This window comes from Manacus candei, unplaced genomic scaffold (genome assembly GCF_025592945.1).
Source record: "Manacus candei isolate 608988 ecotype Guabito, Panama unplaced genomic scaffold, ASM2559294v1 h1tg000060l, whole genome shotgun sequence".
NCBI lineage: Eukaryota > Metazoa > Chordata > Aves > Passeriformes > Pipridae > Manacus > Manacus candei.
In genome coordinates this window covers 11639628-11656401 of record NW_026138108.1, presented here as the reverse complement: position 1 = coordinate 11656401, position 16774 = coordinate 11639628, and the positions used below count along the sequence as shown (strand labels likewise).

The 16774-nt window shown below is 38.5% G+C and overlaps 2 long non-coding RNA genes across 2 annotated transcripts in view; both read left to right on the top strand.

Annotated features, from left to right (window-relative positions):
* Positions 1–206: 206 nt before the first annotated feature.
* On the top strand, positions 207–8218 carry LOC127478350 (uncharacterized). Its single transcript, XR_007907199.1, has 4 exons — positions 207–1702; positions 3835–3998; positions 4144–4737; positions 8062–8218. It is a non-coding gene; the product is annotated as an uncharacterized LOC127478350 (long non-coding RNA).
* A 4735-nt stretch (positions 8219–12953) lies between these two features.
* LOC127478349 (uncharacterized) overlaps positions 12954–16774 on the top strand; it is a 28996-nt gene continuing 25175 nt past the window's right edge. Inside the window, exon 1 of the long non-coding RNA XR_007907198.1 lies at positions 12954–13137. This is a non-coding gene — a long non-coding RNA (uncharacterized LOC127478349). The remainder of the gene's footprint in view (positions 13138–16774) is intronic.

The following is a 16774-nucleotide window of genomic DNA, read 5'->3' as shown; positions in this document are numbered from 1 at the left end:
GCGGCCGCCGGTAGGGTTCGCCCGCGCCGCTGCGTCACTGCCGCGTGACGTCACCGCTGACCGTGACGTCACGCGGCGAGGTGTGAAGGTCATGGCGGCGCTGCCCCGACAGCGTCTCCCGCCCTCCCGCAGGACACCGCCCGGGGCCCTCGGGGAGGCCCCGCGGCCCGGCCGTGACCGCCCACCCACCTCCCCGGGACCTCGGCACCGCCGTGTCCTTCAGCTCAGCGCCGCCTCGGCGGCCTCCGCCGGCTCCCGCTGCCGCACCGGGCCCGCGTCACCCCGCCGGCTCTGTGTGCTTGTGTCGGTGCCATGTCACCGAGTTGGTGTTTCGTCACACAGCGCATTCCTGAATCCGCCCGTGACAGCCCCGAGGCTCCCTCCCGCCGGTCTGGGCAGCCCGTGTGTGGCGCTGGCCCCGCTCTCGCTGTCACCAGCGCTCCATCTCTCCCAGAACAGTCCTATGGCAACGTTGCCGTCCCAGCGTTAATTTTGGTCTGCGGCTGTGCAAGGCCAGTGATGGAACATGGCAAAGCCATCCACTGCACCATGTTACAGCCTAAATTTAGCTAGTCCATGCCACGGCATTGGCATCTATAGGGGATATGTTGCAAGCACATAATCACAACTTAGCTGCTTTCAAATGCAAACACTTGCTAAGTGTGATTGCACGGTTGCCACATCAGATTGTCGTTGCCACACTGTAATTGCCTTAACATTTCCTGTCCCGTGATGCCACATCCCAAAGGTTTGCTGGTGTGGGGATCCCAGGGAAGTGGGGATTTTCAGCAGTATCACATCACAGCATGGTTGTGGTTACCCCAGTGCAGTGGTTGTGGTTATCCCAGTCCACTCACAGGACGTGGGCTCATCCTATGACAGCATTAAGTTTTGGTTTCCACCCAATTGACCTGGGACTAAACACAGGCAACAAGTGGCCCCTGCTGGATACCAGCTTTCTGTTCACATCAGGAGAAACCCTCCAGCAGAACGAGTTTAATGAAATCCCATACATTAGCAGGATGCAAATGTATACCATGAAGAAAAAGGAGAAAATGCATCTTTTTTTTTGTTTCCCCAGCAAGTGTTTTAGTGGTGCTGCTTTGATTTGTATTACTGCACAGAAGTTATGGAGGTGGAGAAGTCTCCTTGACTACTTCTTTCTCCTAAGTCTTTGTAATTTTGATCATTGTTTCTACCCATCTGTAGAAATAATCTTCCTTATGGACTCAATCACATACTGTCTGTTTTAATGAGCCCAGTGACTGTTGTAGAGAGTGATGCCAAGTGTGATGATCTTTAGCTATTTCTGTAGGAAAGCAGCTTAGCAGGCCATATGTCATATTTCCTAGTAAATGATTGTTTTGAATTGTTTTTATACTGTAGTTTCTATTCATGAGATATTAAAGAAAATAGCATCTGGTTAATCAAATTCTGAATTTCAGCATATGATGATATATATCAATCCTATTCTGTGACTTTCTTTGAAATAGATTGTAAGTTTAGTGCAGACAATTTCTCTCTGTTGGCTGGTAATAGGTGACTATTATACCTTAAAATTTTAAGGGCGAAGAGCTAAGGCAGTTTGAAGTTTAACAAGAGCTGAGTTCAGCTACTGTTGCCAGAAAGGAGTTTGCACCACCCTTCTACCACACATTTCTAAAGACAAACAGCGAACAGAAGAAGTGAGGCTTGAGCAAAGGTAGAATATTTTCTCCTTGCAGGGTTCTTGAGGGAGCACTTGAAACTGAGATCACCCCACAAATTGTGGAAGCTGTTGGACAGAGCAGCAGGTGTGTCTGATACAACAGCAAAAGCATTTCCTCATCCAGACAACTCAGACCTGATTAATTTTCAGATTTTACCGGTTTTTTTAAAGAAGGCAAATTGGATCTTAAGCAGAATTTTAACTGCCTCCCTATGTTAATATATTAAGGGTTACACCATGTTTTAACTTGAAAATTTAGACTCCTTTTTGGGCTTAAAATTATGATTTCAAAACAGGAAGAGTGTGCTGTGTGGCAATGGTACTGAAAACGTTTTATTAATATAATGTTGGAACAACTAGCCTATATTCCAACTGATCTTCTTGACTATATTCACATTTGAATGCTACAGTAACCACTTTCCTGGTCTTGGGGTTTTGATTTTGTGTCAAGAAGAGCAGTGGGTGTGATCTTCTTTAAATGCAGCCTAGACAAGGTATAATAAGGCCGTGTCAGTGGTTTCACTTTAGAATCTGCAATTTTTAATTGATTTTAAAATCCAGATAATTACTTTCATTCAAAAAAAAAAGGAATCTAGTTTCTCAACTGATAACCCAAAAACTCCAAGGGTTTTTTTGTTTGGGCTTTTTTTGGGCAGAGGTTTCCTTCAAACAGTCTTGATGTATCTCCGCAAGAACAGATGTTCAGAAGTAACGAGCCAAATTAGTCCTTTGTTGTTTTGGTTGTCTTTCCTCTGAAATATGATTCATGACCCCAGTTAGAGACACAGAGGGACAGAAATCTCTGAGTCTTTGGAGTGTGAGCTTTTGTAAAATAGTTTGGAGATAGTATTTTACATGTTTATTTTTTAATGTCTTCCAAAATGCGTCCAAGATGTGCTATATATTTTAGCACCTATCTGTGGATCCAGCTGCTTTAGAGCATTTTAAACAGCTGCTGTTTGCTTATAGATTTTTTCAGACATGCAATATTAATTAACCTGTCTTAGCCTTTAATCCAATCTCTTCCTCCAATTGACATACAAGCTGGGATCTCACCTACAGCAGGAGAAGTTAGAGCTCACAGAAAATTAGCAAGGCTTAATAACTTGAATACCTAGATTTCTTCTTGTGTCTGTGCATTAAACAACCCAGAGATGTACTGAGCCATGTTTCTCACCCTGTTACAGAGAACTGGTGCCTTGATTCAACCCAGTTATGAGGGCAGAAGAAACTGGAGACTGTGGCTTGGGCTGTTTGCAGGCTGATGCAAAAAAACCTTCATAGTGGTGGTTTGTTTACTGTGGTCTGTCACAACTCATGTGTGGCTGGCTCAAACCTCTTCAAAACAAAAGCTTTATCATAATAAGCTATTGCAGACTCATTCTTTTCACAGTTCACCAAATCCTTGAGTTATTACAGAACCCAAGCCCAGGGAATATTAGGGTTTGCTGCTTTTGTTTATATAAACACTTCTTACTTTGAAGAGTGTACCTCCTACCACAATGTTTCCTAATTTGAGCATTAAAAATCATACATAAAAAGCAATAAATGTTGACTTTTTCATGTACCTGCTTCCTTCTGAGCTTCTTAAAACCAGTTCTTCTTCTTCCCAGCCTTTGTCATAATTTCAAGGGCTGAAAGCCCATTTCAGACAAAATGAGAAGATTCTTATACAATCATTGATTTCAGCCCTGTGGTCTCTGAGAACACCAATTAATATTCAGAGACTCAATAGGAACTCTCAAGAGCTGGCAATCCACTGTCTGGCAGCAGAACAACAACAGGAAGAAGAATCTAAGGAGGAAAATTAGGCTAAATCCAGGGAGTTTAAAAATTCTGAGTACTTCTCTGCAATATTTTATCAATCTTTATGGAAGGCTCAGGACAAAGAATTTGTGTCTTTATCTGGATTCAACCTTAATGAAGGTTGAAGCACTTCAGAGTTTTTACTTCATTAAAAATATATGGAAGCTAGTTTGTTTTTCAGAGACTGGAAGTCAGAACCTGAAAGACATGGTAAATTGTAAATACCTTGATAAAATTGCAATGAATAAAATATTTAACGTTAAAAAGTCTTGAAGACTACAGCATTTTTAAACAACAGTATTTCATACTTTTTTTCCTAGGATTCACTGGTGTGAGATTCTTACCACCCTTCACAAAAAAATAATAAAACATTCTCAAAGCCATTTTGTTAGGAGAGAATCAGGCCAAAGACACTCTTGAAATTGCTGGCTACCTTTCTTCAAGATTTGTTGAGGATACCAGGATTCAGAATAGAGTTTTCTTGGTAGGGGTATTACAATTTTCTGCATTCCATTGGTAACTGCATCTTTGCATGGGATTAATTGGTTTCTTCATAACAAAGAAAGCTATTGATTTTATAGTGCTTTTTTTTTTTTTTTTTATCTTATCTATCTTTCATCCTTTTTCAGGGTGGTGGCAGCTTCACTTGAACAATGGTATGAGAAATATAATCTGTCTCATAGAACACAGAAAAAAAGCTCTGTTAGGCATTGGTTACTGGATTTCAGGAGAGTAACAACACTCCACTATGGAAGGGTGAAGCTTAATTTATTGTTGGAATAAAGTTTCATTTAAGAATAGCAAAATCTATTAAATCTGTAAGCTAAATTTCACAGAACAGCCAGAGCAAGAGCATGTGCAGCTTTGACTTGAAGGTGTGGAAAAAACCTCACCAAGACTTTTCCTTTTGGTAATGAAATGAACAGAGATTGAATTTCAACCAGCCTTAATTTGCTTGTTTTAAGGGGAAAATCAGAAGCAGAATCAGTTGAACAGAAAGGTATAGATGGAATTGTAAATGTCATTCAAAACAGTATTCCTTTTCATACTGGCTAATTAATAGCCACAGACTGTATTAATTACATATAATATATTCCCTTTTACAGATTGGAAAAACAGGCCTGGAGATTAATGAGTTGGCCAGGATTACACCCACATAATAAGTCAGATGCAAAGCCACAATTAGAACTGGAGTACCTCATGGCAGCCTTCTGAAGAGTTTGGTAAGGCACTCAGCACCTCGAGTTAGTTTTTCACATCAGTTACACAAAACATTTTACTTGTTTTCCAAGTACAAGGAAACCATGATGCTTAGGACACATATTTTGAAAAGAAGGTACACAATCTGTAAAAATTAGGGGCTTGATTTTTTTTTCAGTAGTGCTGATAACTCTTAAGAAAAGCTTAATAATCCGTGGTTAGGGGATAGTGTAATTCGAATCCATTCATTTAGGATTTCCAGATTGACAGGCTGTAATATGACAGTGGGATGGTGATTTTTATTTTTTGGCATTTCAAATTGTAACTGTACTAGACCTCATTCTGGAGTTTTTACTTAATTCTCACACAGTCAAATTTCAGCATTGGTTTCATACTGATGGCATTGGGCACCTTGGAGCAAGGCCTGCAAACTCCCACGGTTAAACACATGGCATAGTTTGTACTTCCCCACAATATTCCACGTTTCTCTCCTGTGTTTTAAGATCAACACACTTTCAAAGTTGTGATTGGCTGTAGACAGGAAAAAGGGGAAGAGAAGTGCATCTTTTATGTTTTATGGTAAGTTAGGATTTCTCCTTTGTCTACAGGCAATTAATTAAGTGGTGTGTTAATATTACTTTGATACAAAGTAATGTGAGATAAACAACATTTTTGTTGACAGAGAAAATCGTGCTATTTTAAAAACAGAGCAAAAGCAGACTGTTTCTGAGGCTTGTGAGTGTATCAATCAGTAGGTGTGCCTGGCATGTTGTAAATGGGAAAGGTGGGAGGACTCCCTCTTGTTATTAGTGCATGTAAAAAGACAGGAAGTACTTAGGGAAGGTTTCCCTCTTGTTCTGAGTTCCAGGAGAGTTATTCAGCCGAACACATGAATCACAAAGCAGACTAAAAGGGAGTTTCTGTGTGGCACGAAAATAACAATCTTGAAGTCTGAAAAGTGAAATGATTTGATGCATTTGTTCTGCTGCAGATTTTTCATGGGAAATAGCAACCCCACGAATATTTGACAATGAGATGTCTTAGTGCATGAAATGTGAAATTTATGTAAGAAATAGCATCTTACTCATCAGCTGCTCTATTTTAATCCCTGCTCAGCATGGGGACTTTCATTTTGTGATCTATTTGGACAGCAGCTGGTACATTAGAGTTTTACATTAGCTGACATCTCTACAATCTAAAGGACACTTAACATAATCCTGTAAAACCTATTCTCATATTTGTGCCCAGTCACTCATATTCCATCTCGGTGTCTTGTCTTTCCCCATGTATCTTGTCCATTTCATGTTTAAAAAAAAAAGGTCAATGTGTCAACAGCATTTAAGTTAGTCCCCAGTGATGTTTTGCAGTGGTGTGATCAAAATATATATATATATGCAGCATATGTCATAAAAGGGATGTGCCATTTCAGGGACTGAAAAAGGCAATAAAAAGGAATCCATAGTAACATATGTTGGGGATAAATTCCAGCGACTAGGCACAAATAACAGGAAAGATTCTGCATTAGCTAATTATATACAGACTACATGCATGATTTAGATTCACTTGGAAATATTTACCTTGTGTAAGTAGGAAATGGATGCCAAGTTGCAACCTAATTCCAAAACCTAGCCTCTTGCCATGATATCCTAGGACTTCATCTATCTGTTTGTGCAAAAAGAAAAGTCTTTTCCATCTTTGTGGATTTTAAATCCCAGCCAGCTCTTAAGAAATGAAAAAATAGTCATGACAGAAGCCAAAGATACCTGTTCCTGGAGATGCTTGGGAAAAAGACAGATGAAGAGAAAGGACAAAATATGGGCACTGTTGAGGTATGTCAGGCATTGGACTCTTGAACATTGTATGAAGTGGAGCTACCTGTGCAGCCAGCTTGGAATGCTTTTCCCTGTCTCCCACACCTTCGTAGACCCTCCCTGGGTCTGACCATCCCTTGAGCTCTGATGTAGTTGCCTGGCTCGTATACTGTGTGTTCTGGAGTATGTGAAGACTGGTGACTGAAGCTAGGAGGTGCCAGAATGTCCCACTGATGAGTTCAGATGCTGTAAGGATAATTTGACTCTTTTCTGAGCAGGAAAACTTGACTAGGAAAGGTAGAAAGCTACTTTTCTTTGCACATTTTATTTCCTGCGTAAGTCAACTGTGGCATGTGTTGGTTTTGCGTGTTTAGCTGACCTTGGTTGGTGAAATCTTAAGCACCAATGTCATCATAAATGTATTCTCACCCAGACTGTTGCTACAATCTCTTGGGTTTTAGTGGGAGGGATTCAACAAAGGAAAACAAGGGGACTTTAATCTCCACTTGTTCACCATGAGTGGTAGCCAGGAGGTTCTGCATCATGTGACTCACGGTGTGTCCTCAATCATTCAGCTCCACTTCCATGCGGGACTGGCACAGACCACTCATTTCTCCTGCAGTTGCCCAAACAGTTTGTACTTGAAGCAAAGCTACAAAGCTACCTACCACATCTGATACAGGTCCCACCCTGTCCACACCCACTTCATGACTTCATGAATCTGGTTATTAATTATGGACATGTCACTGGGAGTGGCATAAATTTGAACTATTCTTGTATACTGCACTTCTATGATATCCATCTGGTGTTTATACTTCCATATGTGGTCACAAACCTGAAAATTAAGGCCTTTATAGTATGATTTCAACTAATACAAATTACTATTCTATTCTTTGTGAGCAATTATTTTTTCTTTTTCCTTATGAAAAAAAAAAAAACCCAAAAGCAAAACACTGGTTCTCAGCTTGGGAAGCAAAAAAGATATTCTACCACACTGCAGGCTCAGAAAGAGCATGGAAGTGACTTATTACACTATTTATCTTAGACTTAACACAGGCCTATCCACTCGTCTGTGAACACCTGTTTGGAGACAAGGAAAGAAGGGTGTAGAGGGACTAGTCTGGATAACAGTCATAGTGTTCTAAAGTCATTCCTGTTGATGTTTCTTGAAAGTGTGATGTTGCAGCTTGAACATGGAGGGAGTGGAGGGAGCACAACTAAAACATTCACTGTTGCCAGATAAATAGGGGGCCACCAGGCTGCCCCATGAGCCCAGGGCAGTGCAGGTGATGCAGTCTAAGCAGATTGCTATGGCTTGCTCTGAGTGCTGCAGACTTCTCTAGAGGATGTTAATCAACAAATTTTAATGAGCAAAACCATGCAATTTTTTAATAAAAAGATGCTAGTGGTCAGTTGCACTTCTTGTCCAGTATTACTTCTTGTCCAGTGTTACTTCAATGACTTTCACATAATGCTATTATAAATTATAAAATGTAAGATACCCTGTGGGTTTATTTATGCTGTTTATTTCCCCAGATATTTCTTTGCTTGCTTGGGTGCACAGGAAGTTGTCTGTTTAAAAGGTTTGTGTCATCTCCAGGTGTCCCATGGATCAACTTAAGAACCAGAGATGGAGAAGCGATGCATGAGATTACAGGGGAGCCTTAACAACTTAATGACAGACAAACTTGCAACACCCAACAAAATAAAATCCTTTTCAGTGCTTTCTCACATGCTCCTCCTGCAGGCTGTCTGGGTCAGAGAACCCAACCAAGCTGATCCTGCCTCTGTGTCATGTTGGTGTGATATCTAGAACTCTTTTCATCCTACGGGAAGGAAATCTATGCTAAAAGTCTTTTCTGACTTTTTAGGAGGGTAACCATCCTTTTAGGTATGTGGTTTTCTTCTATTGTTTTAGACTTGATCTTTTAATTAATTCAAACTCCAAGTTGGAAGGAGCAGCCTGGAGTAGCCAAATATTTTGAATTTCCTTAGGTTTCCTTCCATAATCCTTATGTTGTGTCATACTTAATTATGTTGATGGCATAAAATAGTGTGCAGTTTTCCCTACATAATTCTTTTAATTTTGTCTTGGAAAATTCTTAGCCTGTCAAAAATAAGACCTATATCAACCCTAGTATAATTTTATTTAAATATAATATAACCACTAAAAGTAGCATTTCATCAGGCTTCTTTTACTCCAGATTTTAATTACTGTTCTCTAATGTATTGTCTGTAGTTTAATATCAGCTATTGGCTACATGGCTACAAAATCTATGAAAAAAAAAAGAGATACACTGAATGTATAAATGTCAAGCATGAAAGGATGCATAAAGATGGATAAGTATATTTATTGCAGCATACATCCACTGCTGAAATCCTGAATTGACTGTCTGCTTTCTAGAAATCTGATGTACATTTCATTAAGTGAATTGAAAGGCTTCCCTAAGTGGTCTTTGGATCAGACCTTTGGTGAAAGTAGGAAGTGTTCCTGTGTGCTTCTATCAGGTTTTCATGCCTTGTGTTGGGAACCATAATTATATTAAGTGGCCAATATGAAGATTTTACAACTAATGAAAGAAAACCAGACTTCTATTACTTGGCTTCTATTCAACCATTTCTATCTATTGCATTTGGTATTTCTCATGAGTATTGAATTCCCAAATATGACTAAAAAAAAAATAATCAGAAGTTAAATGGAAATATGCAGTGTAGCCAAGATTCCCTTGGAGCACTAGAAATGCATTCTGCTGTAAGATACATCTCATGTAACCCTATGGAATGCATTTGGATTTTGTAATGAACTGGGGGGTTGTGCACATGACTAGTATTGCAGTAATTAGTATAGTGCAGTAGTAACTCTCATTAGGAGAGTTAGGAGTGGGTTCAAGTATGTCAGATACTCTACCAGCAAAATAGATAGAGAGGTACTATTTTTGGAAGTATTTAGCAGCATAGGAACCCGCTCCAATTTTTTTTTTTTTAAATGTAGGCACCTGAAAAACATTATTTTATTGAAAACTCATGATGTATAACATTTTATCTGTATCATTAATTTTCAGGAATGGATGAATGAGACTTCTTCAAATTTTATCCTGGTTAAAATGTCACGGTTTAAGTATAGGATATGGAGATTTCCATAGACATAATAATGAAATTTAAAATACAGTGTAATGAACGTACCCTTAACTCAGCATACCTGCAAAAGTATTCAAGGTAGCTCTGAAACTGAAAGTACAAATAAGATGACAAAAAAGTTGCAGGAAAATGTTGTCCAGATGGTATCTTCATTTTTCATGACATTAATCTGACACTGAGTTTAAAATTTTATGAAGACCTGAAAAACAATTGAGGTAAATGAGGAAAATAGGTGGTAGTAGAGTGAAATAGCAAATCATACCTGTGAGAAACAGTAAGTGTGTATTTCATTCATCTAATATGGACCAGAAGGTCTCTTATTTTTGACATACAATTATTCCTAATTATGTGTTGAGTTAGAACTCTGTGTCTGGGGTTCCCAGCATCTTATCTAAGACACTTTTTTCCCCCCTTTTTTCGTCTTTTTTTTTCAAGTACAACTACCATCAGAATTGTATTTAAATGATATCTTAGCTATTTACAACCCTGGTCAGCACAGTCAGGCTGACAGAAATCTGCAATGTATTTATGACCTAAGGGCTTGTGCTGTGCTTTCACAGAAAACAAATAGACAAATGGACAAATAAAAAGACAACAAAATTATGTTTATCTTAAAAGTCTGCAGAATTAATCTGTCATTTTTTTTCTTATCCCTGGGAAAGTAAAGCTGACATATATGCTGTATTTTATATATAAAACCTTTCTTCTTCTTCTTCATGGCCCTTTTTAGTCTTTATATATATATATATAAAATATAGCATATGTATATTATATATATATATAATATAACATATATATAACATCCATGTACATAGTTTCCACATATGTTACAGGGGGTTTTTTCTATGTATACTCATTATTTTATTTTCCAAGTAATTTGCTTTTCAACTTTATTGAAAAGTTTTCTTTTCTGCTGTTGGTCATATCTTGCTTATTACAGCACAAGAAATATATGTGTTTTCCTTTTTTTCCTAAAAGTGTCTCTTTTTGAGGATGACTCTGTTTAAAGATTGTTGTTGTGGTTGGTTAAACAATGTTTTGTGGTTTGGGCTGTCACATAAAAGGCAGTTAAATATGCACATGCCTTATTATTATAAGGCAGATAGGTCAATAAATCATCAGGTGAGTGTTTGCTTGTCTTAGATATTTCTGTGTCTGTTAAATTGGGGGGCTGTCAGCAGATGATGAGAAAACATTCTTGATGGTGCTTGGTACAGGCTAACTTAGATGTCACTGGCCACTGGTTGCATAATCTCCTTAACTACAATCCTAGTCCAAGAAAACCCTTCTTCTTCTTCTTCAGGGCCCTTTTTAGTCTTTTCATGCATATTGCTACTCTTCCTATTCACACAGTAATCATTTTTACCCCATTTTGTCTCTGCTTTTAGACCAGTTCAGATGCACTCAGTGCTTTGAAAACAAACCTTTAAAGGCATTTTCCTTTGTTTTCAGGGAGAAGCCATAGTAAATGGCATATGCTTTTAAGCAATCAAAAGGCTTTGTGACTTTGCTTTCTACGTTGTTAATGCAGTTGGTACAGATTCAGTGAGCTTTCATGTGTGGAAAATTCATCATATATCTATTTTTTGTCTCTCAGCACCTCTGTTAGTTTGATGCTGGGCTCTGACTAGCTCTTTATATTTCCATGGTTACAAGTAGTCACAAAGGTTCTGTTAACCCCCAAAGGCAGAGTGATTATGTCTTTTTATTTTCCTATAAGAAGCTTAAAATTAACAAATTAGACTATAGATATGAAAAGATTGTTTAAAACATTTCAATAAAAACTTTTAAAGTTAATTTTCATTTACTCAAAAAGTGTCTGAGTCTTTTGCCACCAAAAGCATGACTGTGTCATGCTTTTTGCAAAGATGAGGTTTTTATCCAAAAACTTGGAGTACCTCTTTTCCTTTCCCTTTTAATTTTGATTGCAATTTGCAATAGGTTTTGAAGGCAGTGGATTTAGAGCAAACAATTCAGGCTCTGAGCTATCCTGTAATTAAATAATCAGAAATGACCCCTAAGCATTACTCTGAGTAGTATTGTATGTTTTTAAAGATAGAACAAATGCAGGTAAGAAGCACACTAACTTGCTGAAGAGTGGAGATGTAGACACATCCAAATCCGAATTTCAAACCTCAAATGGCTGTGTTTCTTTCTAACAAAAGACTGAGGGAAAGCCCTTTCTGACTTTCAGATCTCAGGATTCTTCCCAATAAATTAGGTGCAGAGAGTTGCATCTTCTGTGCGTGGATAAGACGTGTTAGAGGCTCTTAATAGGAGAAAGGCAGCTTGAAGGAGCAGTGTTTTTCTGAGAGGCTTTCTTTAGATAAGATTAAAGCAGTGGCAGCTTTGAGGATTTTTATATGGAGTAGACTTAAATAGCTGTGATTTGTTTTGTGATGAAGAGCTCTGAACCAAGGAGAGGTTTCTGAATCTTCCCTGGACAGAACAGGTAGTGAGTGGCTGAGAGCAGAGAGGTGAGACAGAGTGATAAAAGAAGGCTGAAGTCTCTAATAGGAAGAGAATATCTTGTCTACTAAAAAGGTTTTGTACAGTGATGGAAGCATTGGCTGGAACTGCAGAAAGGGACCCTTCTCAAAGGGTGAAACAAGGCTCTGCCAGGGAAGGAGAATGAGACTCTCTGTTACCCCCTATACAGAGTTATTACTTCAATGCATATAGCAAAAGCACTGGAATCTTCACAGCTGAAGTGGAGAAAATGCCTGCTTTTCCTTTCTTCTTTGGGGTTTTCTTTTTAGCTGGAGATACTACACTTGCTGAGACACCAAGTCAGTAGAGGCATAAGCAGCTTCTATGGCAAAATAGCAGGTAACGCTGTAAAGTAATGAGTTGCTTAAACAGTACAGCCATAGGGGAAAGAAGTATACTAATGGGGAAATGGACCAAAAAGCACCTACCATATGCTATCTATTCATTTAAAAGACAGACAATAGTGATGACACAACAGTCTTTATCCTGAAAGTGTATTATGAATATTAATGAACGTTCAGAATCCCAGTGGAGTACATGGGCATGCTGGTTACATTCAGACATAATGTATGAGAGAGGATTAATGTTTTATTATACAATGTATCTAAACACTTCCAAGCAGAAGCATAGTCCAAGTACACATATGAACAATTACTGAGAAATGGAACAAAAACCTCAGGAGTGGTAATTGAGCTGCTGCTCCCCCTTGGTAACTAACTGTTGTAGGCTGCAGCCTGTCAGACAGTGTGTGCGTGTCTGTGATGTTTTAGGTGGCAGTGATGATTTCATACACGTGGTAAACAATAATTATGCAGAGCCAATGTCATGATCATGCTCCCAATCTGACAGTCAGGCCAGGTGTGAGCCCAGGGAGTGGGATTTGTGGATGTGAACCTGCCTGACTAGGTTGTGGCAGGATGCCACAGGTGCCACCAAGCATCTAGAAAGGGAACACGATAGTGGCAAAGAACAGGATTTGCTGATGTGAGTTTTTAACAGTCTGTGTCAGATCCACCTGTGACTTTAACAGCGCGTTCTGCTGATTCAAGTGCCAAGAAATGACATCTTTTGGATCTCAGGGTTTTCTCTTTGCCAGGTTTAAAGTTCTTAGAGCTGTGGATGTGAAGTGTTTCTAAAATTATAGGTATTGTTCAGTCCTGCATCTGACTTCAGTAGAACTTGTGAGTAGCTTGTGAATCGATATGTATGAATATCCATTTCCCTCTCAGAGCAGTAGTTTTGCTATTTGCCTGGAAAACATCCTTGACCTCTCTAAATGATAAAAAGCATTTCCTAAAAACATTTTCCATCATAGACTATGCTAGCAAAAGTCCTGACAAAGACAAGACAAAGACTGTTTCATTTAAAAGCAAAGATAGATGTTGTCCTTAGGGACAGGAGTTGAGAGCTGATCCTTTTCTGGATTCTTCAGACTTGCAGTTTCTGATTCAACTAACACTTTGGAGTAAGTCTGTCTTTGGCATAATTCCTAACCATACTGTAAATATGACTATATGAATAGTTGTTTAGTTGTTTATAAGCCTTTTACTGAAATACCTGCACTATGAATTGTTGTACCATTTCTTCTTTGGTGCCCACAAGAACATTTGTTTGTTCTAACCTGTCCTCACTTTTCCAACTATTATTGTTTGGAAAGCAAACTTTTGGGGGGTTAGATGCTTACTCTGTCATAAAATCTTATTAAGGTTCTGAACTCAGCTGCAACCCTCTGATCACCATCAGAGGCCAAGGCCCAGAGATGATCCCTTTGTAGGTTTGCTTTAAGAGGAGCAGGAGCAGAAATAAGGAAAATTTTTGTTATAGAAAAATTTAAAAACTAAGAGCTTTCTGGTATTTCTGCAACATTTTTACAAGTTTTCGTTGGCATTGTTCACTCTACACAAATGTCTTAGAAACACTTGGAGCAAGTTGCTCGAATACCTTAGCAGAGCTTATGCTACAGGTTTACTGAGGCTTCCTTGTTTGCTAAAGCAGATTCTGAGCTTCCCAGAATCCAACTGTGCAAAGCAATCTGCAATATTCCTTGTTCATGCACTTCTGGTGGTGAAGGTGAAAAGGCTATCACAGAAGCCATAAGGGAGGGTTTTAACAAATTTTGTTAGGGTTTCTGACTCACGAGGAGCATTTTTATGGTTATATGTTTGCACTTATGGGCAACAAGCATGGAGTTTGTGAAACATGTACAAGAAGTATCTGAAAGGAAAGGATGTGAGAAGGCAGTATGATAATGATGGGATTAAAAACATTAAATGAAGTGAAACTTAGCTCTTTAACTCACCTAAGCAGGAGATATTACTCAGATATCTGAGCATGTGGTTGTCTCTCAAAACTCTTAATATCTAAGTGTTTATTGAAGTTACACAGAGAAACTTAGATCAGATTAAGAGAAAAAAATACTTAGCAAGTATAAAATAAAGCATGATGTAAGATCTTTCTACAAATAAAGCAATATTTTGTTTCACAGATACATGATTTCATTTCTCTTGTGTTTGGAAAGATCCTTTTCTACCCATAAACACTTAACAAGTGACGGATCAGAATCCAGACTGTAAGACAGTTCAGTGTGTGTAACCTCCAGCAAATTAGCCTGTGGTCAGTCTGGCTCTTTTGTTGTTGCTGCACAATAATTTCCTTGTCCTGAGTGTTCGCAGTGTCTCTTGCATATGTTGAATGGACCAGGAGAGGGCAGAACTACACAGGTGTAGTCACTTGCATGTGGCCTGTGCCACGTGGTTAAACGAAAAGAGGTGGAAAACTAATCTATGAAAAGATTTGGTGGTAATTATAGTTTAATGTTCACCTAAAATCAATTACTCAGACATATAGAAACCACTTATATTTATTTTCTATGTAGGTGTTTCGTTGCTGCTGTGCTATCAACAAACACTTGTGAAGGAAAAGCTGAGTTTTAATAGCACTGCAAGGGGAGCTCGAGCATTTAACTAGATAATTCAGTGTACACTTGAAACAGAGTTGATCATTTTCACTGCTGAAGTCTACTGTGCATCTAGATTATTTTTACTTTCTTTTTGCTTTTTTTTTTCTTCTAACTGCAATCTGGTTTCTCAATCAATTATTTTGTTTGGGGTTTTTTGCTTCTTCAGGTTTAGAATAAAAGATTTTAAACCAAAGTGCCTATTTTTAATATCTAGTAAAATGTTAGCCACATTGTCTGTAAAACAGATTAAAATCAGTGTTTCTCTCGAAAACTTTCATGGAATGGAATGCCACAGTTATTTTTATTTTCTGTGGAGAGCCTGATTTATAGGCCATCCCCTCAGTGTGATTTAAATCAATAAATGTACTCTGGGTAAACTCAGCCTGTTGATACAGTGTTTTTCTCAGAACAAAGGCTGAGCTTCTTCCCAAACAGTTTGCAGCTTGAGTAAAGACAAGGGATGACAGTCACAGAGCAGGTCCTGAGGAAGAGGAGAATGTGTGGGTGAAGGGATAACTGGGGTGACAGTGAGCTTCACTGTTTGTTTTAATACAGTTTTTGCTTTATTGTCGGGGGATCTTTCTAGGAATAGGGTCTACTGTTTGGGGTTTTTTTCCCTGGGAATTAGATTGAAAATTATAAAGAAAGAATGCTAATATTTATGCTCCGATAAAAATTATTCATCCTAATGGTAAGTAGCTTCTGCTGTAATAAACCTTATTTTACAATACATCTACAAGTATTGGTTTTGAGCCTTTTGGTGACTGTTTATTTAAAAAATGGCAGGAGAGTGCTTAAGCAAGTTCTTGAGATCTATAAAGTAACATAGCTCGTTCAATTTATCCTCAAAATGAAATGGCTAAAATGGTGTTGTCTTCACAGTCTGGAGGTAAGTAGGCAGAAGGATTCTGGGGAAATTTAAACCACTCACAGTAAAAGCAAAACAATCTTTGGGAGGCAAAAAATACCAATATTATTCTCTGTTGCAGAAGTGCTATTTTAGGAATTATAGTCAACATTGACCTCTGTCTAAACTAAGATAAAATTGCTTTTTGTTTAAAATTGTGGATCAGGAATGCAGTTTTTTGATAGGAAATGCATTTTGCAGATCATATGGGGGCTGCCTCAACCCGACAGCTGTCTCTTCATCAAGCTGGAAGGTAGTTTGATCTACCAGAATCTCTGTCCCAAAAGTGTTGTCAGGTCAGATCCTGTCATCTGGACTTACTGGACTGGTATTGTGTCATCTGTATGAGGAATTCTGACTGCCTTGCTGTTTCACTAGATACCATCTCATAATTTGGAATTATGAGTGCCATAATTCCTATATATAAAAATATTGCTAGCATTGTGACTTACATCCTTCTAGCAGCAAATTACTTTATATGAGTTGTGTGACCCTTGCTACTGAAATTCATGTGATAAACCCTTATAGTTGTTCAGTATTTTAATACCAACTCCATTACATGACATCTGTATTTATGAGGTACAAAGCCAGCACCTGTCTGATGGGAAACAATTCGGATCCTTAACACACTGCACACAGAATGCCCATTTTCCTGTAGAATCTCAGATTCCAATTGGTCATTGTAAGAGGGTTTTTATGTAGGAGGACAAATCCTGATAATCTGAACCGAGTGTAAACTGTTGCAATTTGTGTTT